Source organism: Corvus moneduloides, chromosome 4, assembly GCF_009650955.1.
Source record: "Corvus moneduloides isolate bCorMon1 chromosome 4, bCorMon1.pri, whole genome shotgun sequence".
Classification (NCBI taxonomy): Eukaryota; Metazoa; Chordata; class Aves; order Passeriformes; family Corvidae; genus Corvus; species Corvus moneduloides.
This window is the reverse complement of record NC_045479.1, coordinates 36,053,814-36,065,980: the sequence shown is the minus strand read 5'-3', so window position 1 is coordinate 36,065,980 and position 12,167 is coordinate 36,053,814. Positions and strand designations below refer to the sequence as shown.

Below are 12,167 nucleotides of genomic sequence, written 5' to 3'. Positions count from 1 at the left end.
AAGCTCCTTTTCAAGTACATATAGGGAAAATGGATGCCTTGGGAGTATTTAGAAAATATTTAAATCCATGCAGGCTGCTGAGTGTTTTCACATTTGTGCATTGTGAGAGACAGATCCAGATTCTAGCCATCACTTTTGGAGCTATAAAATTTAAATTGAGGGCAAAGAACATGGAGCAATTCAGAAATACCTCTATTTGTAGGTCATAATTGAAGGTATTGAAAATGTTGTTACACAGAAAATATTCTCTCTTCAGGGCTGCCCCAGCAGCTAGAGTCTGACTCCTTGATGTTCAGACAGGGAATATGGAAAACTCCAGTCATGATCCAGGTCTGAGTGACTTAAAGATCAACTCTTCATTAAGACAATTTTTTCTGACGGTTTAGAAAATCCTAAATCTTTTCAGTATCAAAGGAAGCTATATTAGCAGCACCAATGCCTGATTTTATTCCTTTTTTTTAGAGAGGTTGTTATTCTTAAGTAAAAGATGCAGAAGTTCTAAGAGGAACATAACACTTATTAATATATAAATTTTACTTCAGCCTGGGGAAGGGAGACAACTCACCTTTCTTTACTTTTCCCTAGCTGGTTTTTGAGCAGAGGCTTTAACCCGAGTCCCTCCAAACTTTTGTCTCCACCATGCCTTCCTAACAGCTGGAGAAGTGTCATATTTTGTGCAGTCACACACTTGTTTACAGTTGTTCCCTGCACTCTGGTTCAGAGATTTAAAATGGCCAGAGATCCTAGCAGACGTATGGCTTCCACTGGATCCCTGAAAAATTACTTTTTCTATTGCTTTTTAGCACAATGTTAAAAAAAAAAATTAATTGTGCTAGAATTTTGGCAGAGGAAAAGAAAAATACTGTAAAAAATACTATTGCTGTTTCTCAACGTTTGGCACTGTAACAGACCAAAATTTGAGCCATCCAAATGACAGTTTTAGAGAAGGGGGAGGGAAGGAAAGACAGCAAAAAAATTCTCATTGCTCAAACAACTTTCTGTTTTACCCCACATGTTATCTGACAGAATTAAAAATCCAGCAGGAAATTAAACCTGTACACCTGACAAAGAACTGCTTAGATGTGATGTGTGATTATAGATGACTCATTCCCATTCTGGAAGACCGGCCTCCTTTAAAGATTCTAGAAAGCTCTATTTTCTTTATTACTTTTTTTTCACAAAAGACATTTTACATCTTCATTTTCTAAATACGATCTATAGACAGTGTTTATTTAATACAAAATAGGAAGCATAACAAGCTTCTTTTAATTTTATTTCCTAGCTATTCAAGTGATTATGAATTTATATACCACATTTTTAAATTAAAATATTTAATACCCTGTTTTCCAAGACTATGGAAAGAATTGCTTCCTAGGTGCCTGTGAACTGTATTTTTAAGCTTGTGTGGAGATAGCTGGACACTACTGAAAAAAAAATCAGTGCAGCGATAACATTGCAAGCAACATAATAACACTTAACCCTTACATGGCAGCTCTTGCATAAAACTCTGCAGTGCCTTCACAATGACTGAAATGATTATTTTTCATAACACCTCTAAGATGCAAAGAACAGCTGCACAATGAGTACTCGGCAAAGGATGGAATCACCAGGGGTGATCACCTCCAGTGCCGAGGACCACCGTTAGTTAAAGTCTTCATCAATAATAAACAAGTTCAAGCAGTAAGTTGGTTCTATTACTGAAACTATCAAGGGATTTGAGTTTTCAGCATGTTGTTTCTGAGCTGGAATTTATCCAAGATATCCAGGCAAACTCTGACTTTCAGAAAAATTACTGTGTTACGTGATCAAAAGAGGGCATATCCCAACAGTAGGCCCCATCAAAGGATTAGACCTGCAACACCAGGGTGCTCTTTAATAAACCCCTATCAGGGTATTGACTCCATGCAGTCTTAAAAGGAAGACTGCAGTCTAGTGAATCACCAGCACTGTTTAGTGCAGACTGAGTGTAATGTCACTTCACTTGAAGGATTTGACATGATGAGAACACAAAGTGGTGAGATGTACAGCCTACAACCACCAAGGACTTGTGCTTTCAGGAAACACATTTAAAATATTGTACTAAATTTACAAGGACTATATTCAACTCACTGCTATACTGGGCAGTCATTACCATGGTAAGCGGTGCACCTATAAGACTAAGAAGAACCTGCACACATTACTGTGAGATCCTCTTATTGACTGCTTATAACATTAAACAGCTTGAATGGTTCAGAATAATGGAGTTTTTCTGCTCAGGTGCATCATTTATTTGTTTTTTAATGTTTAAGATGTTTCCAGGATTGGTATTACCAACAACAGAACATTTTTTCCCCATTAAAAGGTAAGGTGTTTGACTGAGAAACTCTCTGTTGTATCCTATTCTCTAGTTGTTATTGATTTCTCACATCTAGTAATAATTAGTCCATATTTTTATTCTTTTTAGTATCTTTTTCCTCTAGTAGGGCCTTTACTACACATATACACTTCTGCTCCCTAGAGCTGTTTAAATCTCCTGTGGATGGTCCCAGCACCTGTACCTCCTTGCCTGGTTGTCTGACAAGGGTTTCCAGCTGCCAGGTCCTGACAAGGCTCAGGGGTGATGCTCAGGTGTCCCTGAGCTCGGGAGCCCCTTGTACAACTGGATCTAACACTCACTCCAGAATTACCTCAGTCACCACCACTGCCACCTCATGGACTATTGTTTTGAAAGATAGAATACCTTGCTATTTTTGTACAAATCAGTTACAGACAGCCAAAACTACATGTTTATATTACTGTAAGTAGTAACATAAATTTGATGGCAAAATTCTGACATGTTCCAGCAAATGGCCTGGATTTGACAGCCTGTCTCCTTGTCCAAGGAACAACTTTCTTCTGCTGGCCCCTCTCTAGAAAACAGTTCTTTTTCTCTTCAGTGGGAAGAGGTTGGACCAAAACACAGACGAGTGAGGAACTGGAGATAGGAGAGGTACAGAAGGGAAGACAGAGCATAGGACAATAGTGAGAGCTAGAACTGGGAACAATTAATTCGAACAGAAGATCTGTAAGGGAAAGAAAACAAGAGAGTGGGGAGTTACTTTAAAAGGAGAGGAATTAAGGAATGAAAAATAAGACAGCTTTTTTTTTCGGTGGCAGTAGAATGGGAAGCATCTTAGGCATGATGATAGAAGTACGCAGTAGAGATAAAGGATGAAAAGAGGTAGGCAAGATTCAAGAACAGGGGAGATGAACATTAGTGTAACAAAACTTCCTGAAATGGCAACTCTTGATACAGATTTCAGTAGAAAACGATCCCTTAGATTTTAAGGGTTTTTCTCCCCCTCAAACTTGCACAAGTAAGGCTTTGCTCAAAGCTTCGTAAGACAGCTAAGATATGAACTCTGATTTTAGGAAATGACAGAATCAACAGTGGCTGTTTCTGTCAGATTTTATCAGGTTTGGACATTTTTTTTCTTATGTTGCAATGGATGGCTTATATTAAATCTGGGCAGTTTTCTAGGGGGGGGAGAAGTAAATCTATAGCTATTCAAAATTAAAGGGAGAAGCTGAAAAAGAAGGATCAAAGGAGGGGGACATCAGTTGGAATGGGTGCAAGATTTTGGAGCCTTTTCTGAACTGTATTGTTGGTCACAACTGAGCCCAGTCCAATAAAGATTGAAAGTGATAGTCATCTTCTGGCATATGAAATGATTCAAGTCTTGATAGAAAGCAAAGTATAACTTTCTTGTTTTGACAGAAAAAAAGAGCTCTGAAAACAAACTCCATAGGTATGGAATATAAGTTTTATTGCTGACAGCTGGGACATTGTGAATCCCATGTGGTGAGAGCAGAAGTATAGACACCACACAAAGTTTTAGCACACTGGGGACACCTTCGAGGGGAAAAATTATGTTGCTTTCCAATGACCCCTACCTGGAAGATTACAGGCCACTTCCCAGACTCTTGACACCAGTGGACCTGACACTACTGCAGGATAACTGCAATCCCCTTGCATGCACTACTGGGAAGTTGCAGAAGTAGGATCCTTGGTTTCTTTTTTGACCAAATAAAAGGTGTAAACTAGTCTGCTTTGCTAAAGCCCTTCTTAAATTTGCAGTAGCTTGGCTTGTAGACGACTGAGGGGATTTACAGATGTGTACAAAAAACAATATCTGACAGCAAATTCCTCCCTCTTGTATCATCACCATTGCTGGGATACCTTGCAGCATCCTTAGGGAGAACATGTCTTTCCAGTCCTTCACTTGCTCAGCTCAGCCCTCTGATGTGGTTGGTGATTCGTCTCTTTTTGTTCTACTTGAAGAGTCTGTCTGTTTGATGACAGTCTTTGATGTTCCTGTTTAAGATTCAAAGATATTGCCTTTTTCTACCATTAAAAAGAAAGTTTTAAAGCAAAGCAGAGGTCATAGTAATAAATAGAGTTCATAAAATCAAACAAAATTAATTAAGATTGTATCATCAGATTCCTCATAAGTTTCTAGTGCAGTAAAATTCACTGATAGTTTAGAGATTTTTCTGTATACGTTTTTGAATTTAGGTTTGAGGGTTTTTGGGTGTCCTGGGTTGCAGTGTATTCTATTACCATCCTCATGAGCTGTTGCAATCAGGTGGGGCAGTGTTTCCTTGCCTCCTCCCCCCAGACTATCTTTCTGTTAATTGCCCATCATTGTCCTGCCGCATGACTCAGAGATAACTCCCTCCGGACTATCTTCTGTTAATGAGCCTAATCAACACTTGGCCTCATGACTCATTACCCCATTGTGAGATGCTCCACCCAGAGGGAGGAACCACGCATTCCATCCTGGATATAATCTGAGATTCCAAACACCACAGACAACCCTTTCCACTGGATTCCCAGAGGACAGGAGCTACACAGCCACCACGAGACCCTCTGAGGAAGAGCAGCCCCTTTCTACAGGATCACTGCTTCAACAGAACCACATGCACCACTTCAGAGGACTGCAGCCACCATTTTATCAGACTGCTACCACCACCCCAACCAACACGGTGTCAGGTTGCATCCTAACTCTGTCAGTTTAACCCAGTGCTTTCTGCCTTTATTTTCCTTGATATCCCTATTAAATTGTTATTCTGACTTGGTGCCTCCCAATGGTTTGTTTTCAAACTAGTACATTGGGTTTGGGTTTTCTAGTACTACTATATGTTTACACAATTTAGACAACACATAAATTATTGCAGTTTCTATGAATCATTTCAGATGGTATTCATGGATTTATTGCAGTCATTATAAATATAGTTTCAACTCTTTCCGATGTAGCTTACCTTACTGAAAGACATTATCACTGCTGTTGAGAGCATTTGTTTTCAGAGAGGAGAGGTCTCCTAATAATGTCATTCACCTTTTTTCTCCTTGGGAATTCCTCCAAATCATTTCTTTCTGGTTCCTGGAGGATTTACCTAGACTCTGTAGTGGCACAACAGTGACAAAATAATTGTAAGAAGATATCCCCAGAATCTACAATTTATTTTATTGGGGAGATACTGACAGTTATGGACAAGAAAAAGTCTTTTCCTTCTGAGGCAATGAATTTTCCATTGTGGCAATACTTTCAGACATAGGAAGTTGCAGTGCTCAAGGACTGAAATGGGCTCTCTGCAGAGCTGTGTGTCATTCACTACCTTGGCTGTTGGGCTTATTCCCTCTCTGTTATTCCTAACTGGTGTCATAGATCGTCCCTTTTGAATTTTAAAGCAATGAAATATGCCATTAATAGAATAGACTCCCTGACTTGCATGAGTTTGAATGATCAGAAAATCCATTCCCCAGTAGGGATTTTTAAACTGTAATGAAGAATTAAACTCTCGCTGCATGTCAAGGAGCCTGCCAGGTTTTCCTAAGCTCTTTCTCTTATAAGGTAGGAGAGGGCAGAGAGTCCAGCTGTTAATGGAAATTATAGAGGAGAGCTAGAACTTTGCCCAGCAGAACTGCTTGGGCTCTACACACGTCAGTGAGCTGTAAACAAGTTCAAAAAATGTGTGCTTGGAAAGGACTGTACATGCATTGTGTCACTGTATATATTTTCCTCAGAAAGCACCAAATTAAGATTTCAACCATTCTGATTGGCATTACAATTTGGATGATGAGCTAGGAGAGGATACTTGTGTAATTTCCAGAACAACGTGGTTGTATATAGAAATTTCATTGTTAGAGTGACTAATAGTGAAATTAGGCTTGTAATTTTTACAGCAAAAAACCCCCAGCTCTTCCAAAAAGCATCAGAAAGTGGAAATTTCATCTCTGAGGAGTCTGACACCATTTTGTGGGGTGTTGAAAACATATTAGCTATAAGCTGTAGTTCTATTCAGAGCTTCACTCTATAAATGACATTGTAACTGCTTTGTTTAAAGAAGCAAGTGAAGATTTGTAATTTGTGCTGCAGGATTCACTGAAGAGAGTGGGACATAACAAGCAAGCATCATCTTGCCCATTACTTGGGGAAATGAAATATCTATTTAAGGCAAATGCTTTGAGGCATGTAAATTTTGAAGTTCAGACTAGTTCTCAAACAGTATAGATTGAATATGTATAAATAACTGGCAACAGTTACACGGTGATATTAACCCTCATAAAGCTGTTATCCCAGCAATGCCTCTGCTTGTCATCTTCCAGGATGTATCTTTGAAGATATGTGTTGGGAATTACAATGATGGAGAGTATGAGACAAGTCCTGTACCTTCCCCAGTTCAACAAGATTCTAAGGAAGGTCTGGGGCCTTCAAGATCAGAGGGGTAGGTAAAGGGAACCACTGAGATTCAGCTGAGTACAAGCAACTCACCTCTTACCTGTTCTTCAGGATAAATCAGGGAATAGGGGAAGTGGGAAACAGGGCAAACTGAGGTCTGATAACGTGTCAAGGGCGTATGGTAGAACAGACAGAGGAAGAGATGGGCAGGTGTCTGCTCCTCTGCCCATGCCTTGGCTAATGATGAGAAGTGCAGCTACCACCATCCACAGCCCAACAGGGTACCTTACCCTGCACCCACAAGGTAAGCCCAACCCAATGACACTAGAAAAGTGCCTTTAGGTGAGCCACAATCCAAAACTCACAGCTGGTAACAGCCATTTACAAATAACCTCATCTTGAAGTACCAATAGTTTAGACAAATATTCTCCACTACATGACACAGGCAAAGAGATTAACAAAGAATGTAGTCTGGGCAAGAGAACAGGAAATGTGAACAGCAATCTAGAGATAGACATGGGGTGGTGGGGCCTGGGAGAAGAAAGAGTGAAAAAGATATGCACTGGGCTAATACCTGTAGCCTTTCAAACCCCCCACCTCTCCCTGTTGCCTTTGCTGCTTGCACACATAGCTTGACAGTTTCTCTAGTTAAATTATTAGTGCTACTTTCCTCTAATTTTATTTGTGCTTATTTTGCAGCCTGAATATGTACTTTTAAGATTGTCTCTGCAACACTGAGAAGCACTACATGAAACAAGTTGCACGAGAACCTACCAACATGGAGGCAATAAATTCCCTACTTTTTAGACATGGGTCTAAGGAGCAAGAATAATAAAACACAATGGGTGAAAGCAAATGAAAGAAAAACAAACAAATCTGTAAGTAGAGCTTCTTGGGGTGGCTTAGAAATACAGCTTTTAAGGTAGAACGATTATTAAAGTGTGTTTTCACTTTGACTGTATTTGTTAGGCTTGTGCCAAATTCTGCCATTTTCCTGGCATTAACACAAAAAGGGAGCACCTGCATCTCCTTCAAAAATCTGAAAATTCTTGTCTTAAATAAAGCCTTCAGACAGTAAGGCATTTCTCTATCATGTGTTGTTTTCCTTTATCAATTGACAACCTGGATCAAGAAATGAATTTTGAGGTTTGTTTATTTGAGGATGTTTTCCTTCCCAGGGGCTTTTGGAACTTGAAGGTAGAAAATCCTTACCTAGGGTTATATTTTGTGCTTGAACAGTGAAATTGCATTCAGTTTTGACTCATGTGAGAATTATTTATAATAATTAATTTCCTTCAGTAATGTGTTGATTTGGAAGATTCTTCAGTGTGTTAAAACTAATGTCTAAAAATGTTCTACAGAGGATTGCTCACTAGCTTGAACACCATCTCTAGCACTAGTTGCATCACCTACTGCGTCCTAAAATATCTCTGGACTCAATATATCACCAGTGCCACTGTCTCACTTTGCATGGGTCATCCTTCCCACTCCCTCATATCTGCTGGGTGGAGAAAAATACACAGAGCTCTCTGGGATTACAGTTGGGACCAGCCCCACTCCTGAGGTGAGATGATGAGGAAAGTCACCATGGGGAGTTTCCAGATTCCTCACTTCTCCTCTGTGTATGAGTGTTAAGTGCAGGAGAAATCCCAAATGACTATTTGTTGGACTTGATTCTTTGGCACCATCCCTTGTGTCAGAGACTGAAAATAGTTCATGCCTCAAACATTGATATAAAGTTTTGCTCATTATAAAGAAGCTACAGCTGAAGAAGCCTCCCTGAAGAGTGGGACTTTGAACTGAAAGTCAAACTGTTGATTAGATAAAGGGAAAGGCATTGTTCAATCCTCTCAGGCTGAGGGAAAGGTGTGCATCCACAAAGGCCAAAGCCACCAGCTGCAACTATCCCCAGCTGAGTTTGGGGTGGGGGAGAGCCCAGCTCACAGAAGCCAGGTTTACACAGACTCCCCCCAGCCGAGGGGGGAGGAGGAGGTTTTGGGTGCATGGTGCAACCTCTGGTGAGAGGCAATGAACACCCATCCTCTGATTACACAAACTGGCCCAGCTGTGGAACCCCCAACCCCACAGGGCACATCCATGGGACATTCCTGTGAGAGGCTTGGCCCCACAGGACTGCATGTGATGCAACAGACCCCAGAGTCTGCTGTGAGAGACTGACCCCCACCCCAGGGGGACATGGCCTGAGCATATAAACCCATGGGACTCTGTGCCTTCTGGGGGGACCTTCACCACCCAGAGACCAGCTGGAGAGGATCAATGAACATCATTGGGATCCACAGAGTGGTGATATTTTCCTTATTCTGTCCCTGTCACTCTTTCTGTCCTCCCCACCTATCTTCTTTCTTCCTTACTCTCTCATATTTACCATCAATAAACCCCTTACTATTGTCACTGACATATGGTCTTGTTTGCACCTTAATTTGGACAGAGGCATTTCTAAGAACCTTAAAACTGGAGCATAACACCTTGGAACAACAGACTTTTCCTTTATCAGCTGCTTGTGAGCAGCTATGCTGTAAGATGTCTTCTCTGGAGGTATGCAGTCCTCATACTAAATGCTGGGTTTGCTATGAAAAGGTATGCCATACTTAAATTGAAAGGCCAAAGTTCTGAAATATAGGATGTTCCTGTAATTAGCTTGTCTGTGTAATCTTAATTTACATACAAATTTGTATGGACAGCTACAATTCATAGAGCTCTCATCACAGGAGCCAGGTCTTGGTAAAAATACATTCTGTACGCAAAGGAGAGAATGCTAAGGATTTCTGGACAACCATGGAAAAGGTATTTTCCAAGCTATTAATCTTCAAATCCTGTGGAACAGCCAGGATTTCTGGTGTAGATGCAGAAATCCTTAAGCGTATGGAATAATGGAGGGTAAACAAAAAGCTGCTCATCACAGAAGGATTTGAAAAGGACTTCTGAGGCAGCTCACTCAAAAAGGCAGGACTCTTGCCAATACCAGGTCTGATTAGCCATGACTGTGTGTAGCTGCATCTTGAAAACCTCAAAAAATAGATGGAAATTTCAGAGTTTACCTGCACAGCATGACAGGGCTACACTGCAAAGGTTTTACTCCTAGTGAAAAGTTTCTCGTTAAGTCCTTTTTCTTTTACTGCCCTTGAAGTGGTTGTTGCCTGCTTTTAGACCAAGCCTAAGACTCTTCAACAGTCTAAGGATCTCTCAGTATTTCCTTGTGGCCCAGTAGGCTGTCCAAAACTTGATTCACTTTTTTCATGTGAAGCCCCCCCCAAGCTCCAGGCCAATGGGAAAAACAACTTCCTCATATCTTTTAGGCAACACCTTTCAACACAGGCTGATCTTCATTTTACCTTATTCACAGGAATAGAGAGTATTCAAGCTAGAGTCCAACAATAATCTTCTTTTCAGCAAGACTACTGCTAACTCTTTAATCACATATGAGCTTAAACTACCCCAAGAGCAGAAGTTTGCTTGTCTCCTTGTTGGACATCATGAAGTTTCTGTTGTCCCAGTTCTCTAGTTTATCAAAATCCCTGTGGATTCAAGCTATGACACTCATTGTGCAAGTAATTCCCTCTAATTTAGCATCATTGATAAATCTGCAGGTTATACATCCAAGGTGCTTACCTAGATCATTGATTAAGATATTAAACAGTGAGAAAGAGCAGCCATAACACTGCTCTGCTCACTCCTGGCCACCAAGCAGATGCTGAGCTACTCACTGATAAATTTTAAGCCAAGAGGTACTGTTAATTTTTAGTCCATCTAAGCATCATTTCTTCCAGTCCACAAGTCCTCAGCTGCCATCTGGCAGAGTATGGAGTCAAAAGCTTTCCTAATGCTGAGATGCATGACGTCCACAAACCTCACTTTGTTGTAGGAGGCACCTGGGTTTGCTGAACATCATTTGTCCGTGGTAAATCTGGGGATTGCTGATTAAAACTGTGAAGTTTTTGTTCTTCACATGCTTGCAAATGCATCCCAAAAAGACAGTCTGTGTGATGTTTCCAAGGTCTGAGGTGAGCCTGGCTGACCTGTAAGTCCCCAGACCCTTGCTCTTGCTGTTTTTAGAAATGGCACCCAGTGCCACTGTGCAAACCATCCAGGGAGCTGTGTGTTTTCTCTGTGAAGGGCAGGGTATCCTGGAATTGTTTTGCCATGACAGAAGGGTCTGAGCCTGGGAAAGCACCATGATCATGGCAGCATACAGTGAGCTCTTGCTGCTCCTTGACAATTTGGAGGAGATAGTGTAAATCTCATGCCAGGCCATGCCCATATGTGCAGAGGTATTTATCCCAGCTGATTGTAATTTGTGTGCAGTCATACCAGTTTTTGGCTTCTCACTTAGACACCTGAATTAGGAGGACAACTCACCACATACACAATAATTCCCCTACTAAATAATCCAGAACTCTCATTTTAATCAACATTTCAGCTCAACTTCATTCTGTGTTTTTCCCTCTTGGGGCTATAATGGTGATAAAGGAATCTGAATCAGTCCCCTGAGTTAAGAAATTTCTCCCTTAGGCAGTGTGACTTGTCCTACTGAGTTCAACTGGAAATTTATTTTGTTGCATAAAACAGAAAAATATGATTCATATACTGTTAATACTCAGCTGCATGTTTGCAATTTGAGCATTTAATGAATTTCAGTTCAACAAATTAATTGCCAGTTTAGCCTGAAAATGTTTCAGAGGTCCTTGGGAATAAGAAAGAACACATTTCTGCATCCCCTCATCTGCATGGATCAGCACATGACCTCTGCAGCTAAGGCTGTCTTAAGAAAAATGTTTTGTCTCTTTAGTATAGCAATCACCAAGCCAGCAAAACCATTCTGTAAGTGAGGTCACATGCTAAGGGTGCTTTTGCTAATTATTTCTGGGCATTAATGCAAAGAAGGTAATTCAAATTTCATCCAAAATAATCGACTGTCTACTTGAAAACAGTCACAAGGCCATAAAGTTTTGAAACTAATAGAGCCTTTTAAAGGACTATTTTAGGAAAATATTTGAAGACTGATTGTTTTAGAGGTAGTTGTACTTGGAAGTGCCTTAGTAGTTGTGGTCTTTAGTTTTACATCTAGTGCATTGTGAAAAACTTTTGTCCCACTAGAGGCTTCCTGCAATGCAGGCAGGCACTGAACTGCTCATCCTTGATCCTTTGGCTTAAGTGGCAGGATGGGGAATATCTACACAGAGAGCACAAGCACCAGCAGCAGTCTGTGTTGTGGAAAAGCTGCATTTCAAGACTGGGAACATTGACAGAGCAAACTCAGGAATCCTCTCCCCCCAGATTTAGCTGTTTCTAAACCTCAGCCTTAAGAATTTCCTTCTGCCCCGTAGATGATACTGCTACAAGTGATACCAAATATTAAATGCTAATGGAGGTTTTTGGAGAGTGTCACTGAAAGGCCAATTGAAAGCTTTGGGAGAAGCATTTTGCGACTTCGTACCTCCCAGGTTT

The 12,167-nt window shown here is 40.7% G+C and overlaps 1 long non-coding RNA gene across 1 annotated transcript; it reads left to right on the top strand.

Moving 5' to 3' along the window:
* The first annotated feature begins 4,917 nt into the window (after window positions 1–4,917).
* Window positions 4,918–7,794, top strand: LOC116443556. Its single transcript, XR_004239969.1, has 3 exons — window positions 4,918–5,011; window positions 6,629–6,747; window positions 7,401–7,794. It is a non-coding gene; the product is annotated as an uncharacterized LOC116443556 (long non-coding RNA).
* Window positions 7,795–12,167: the final 4,373 nt, after the last annotated feature.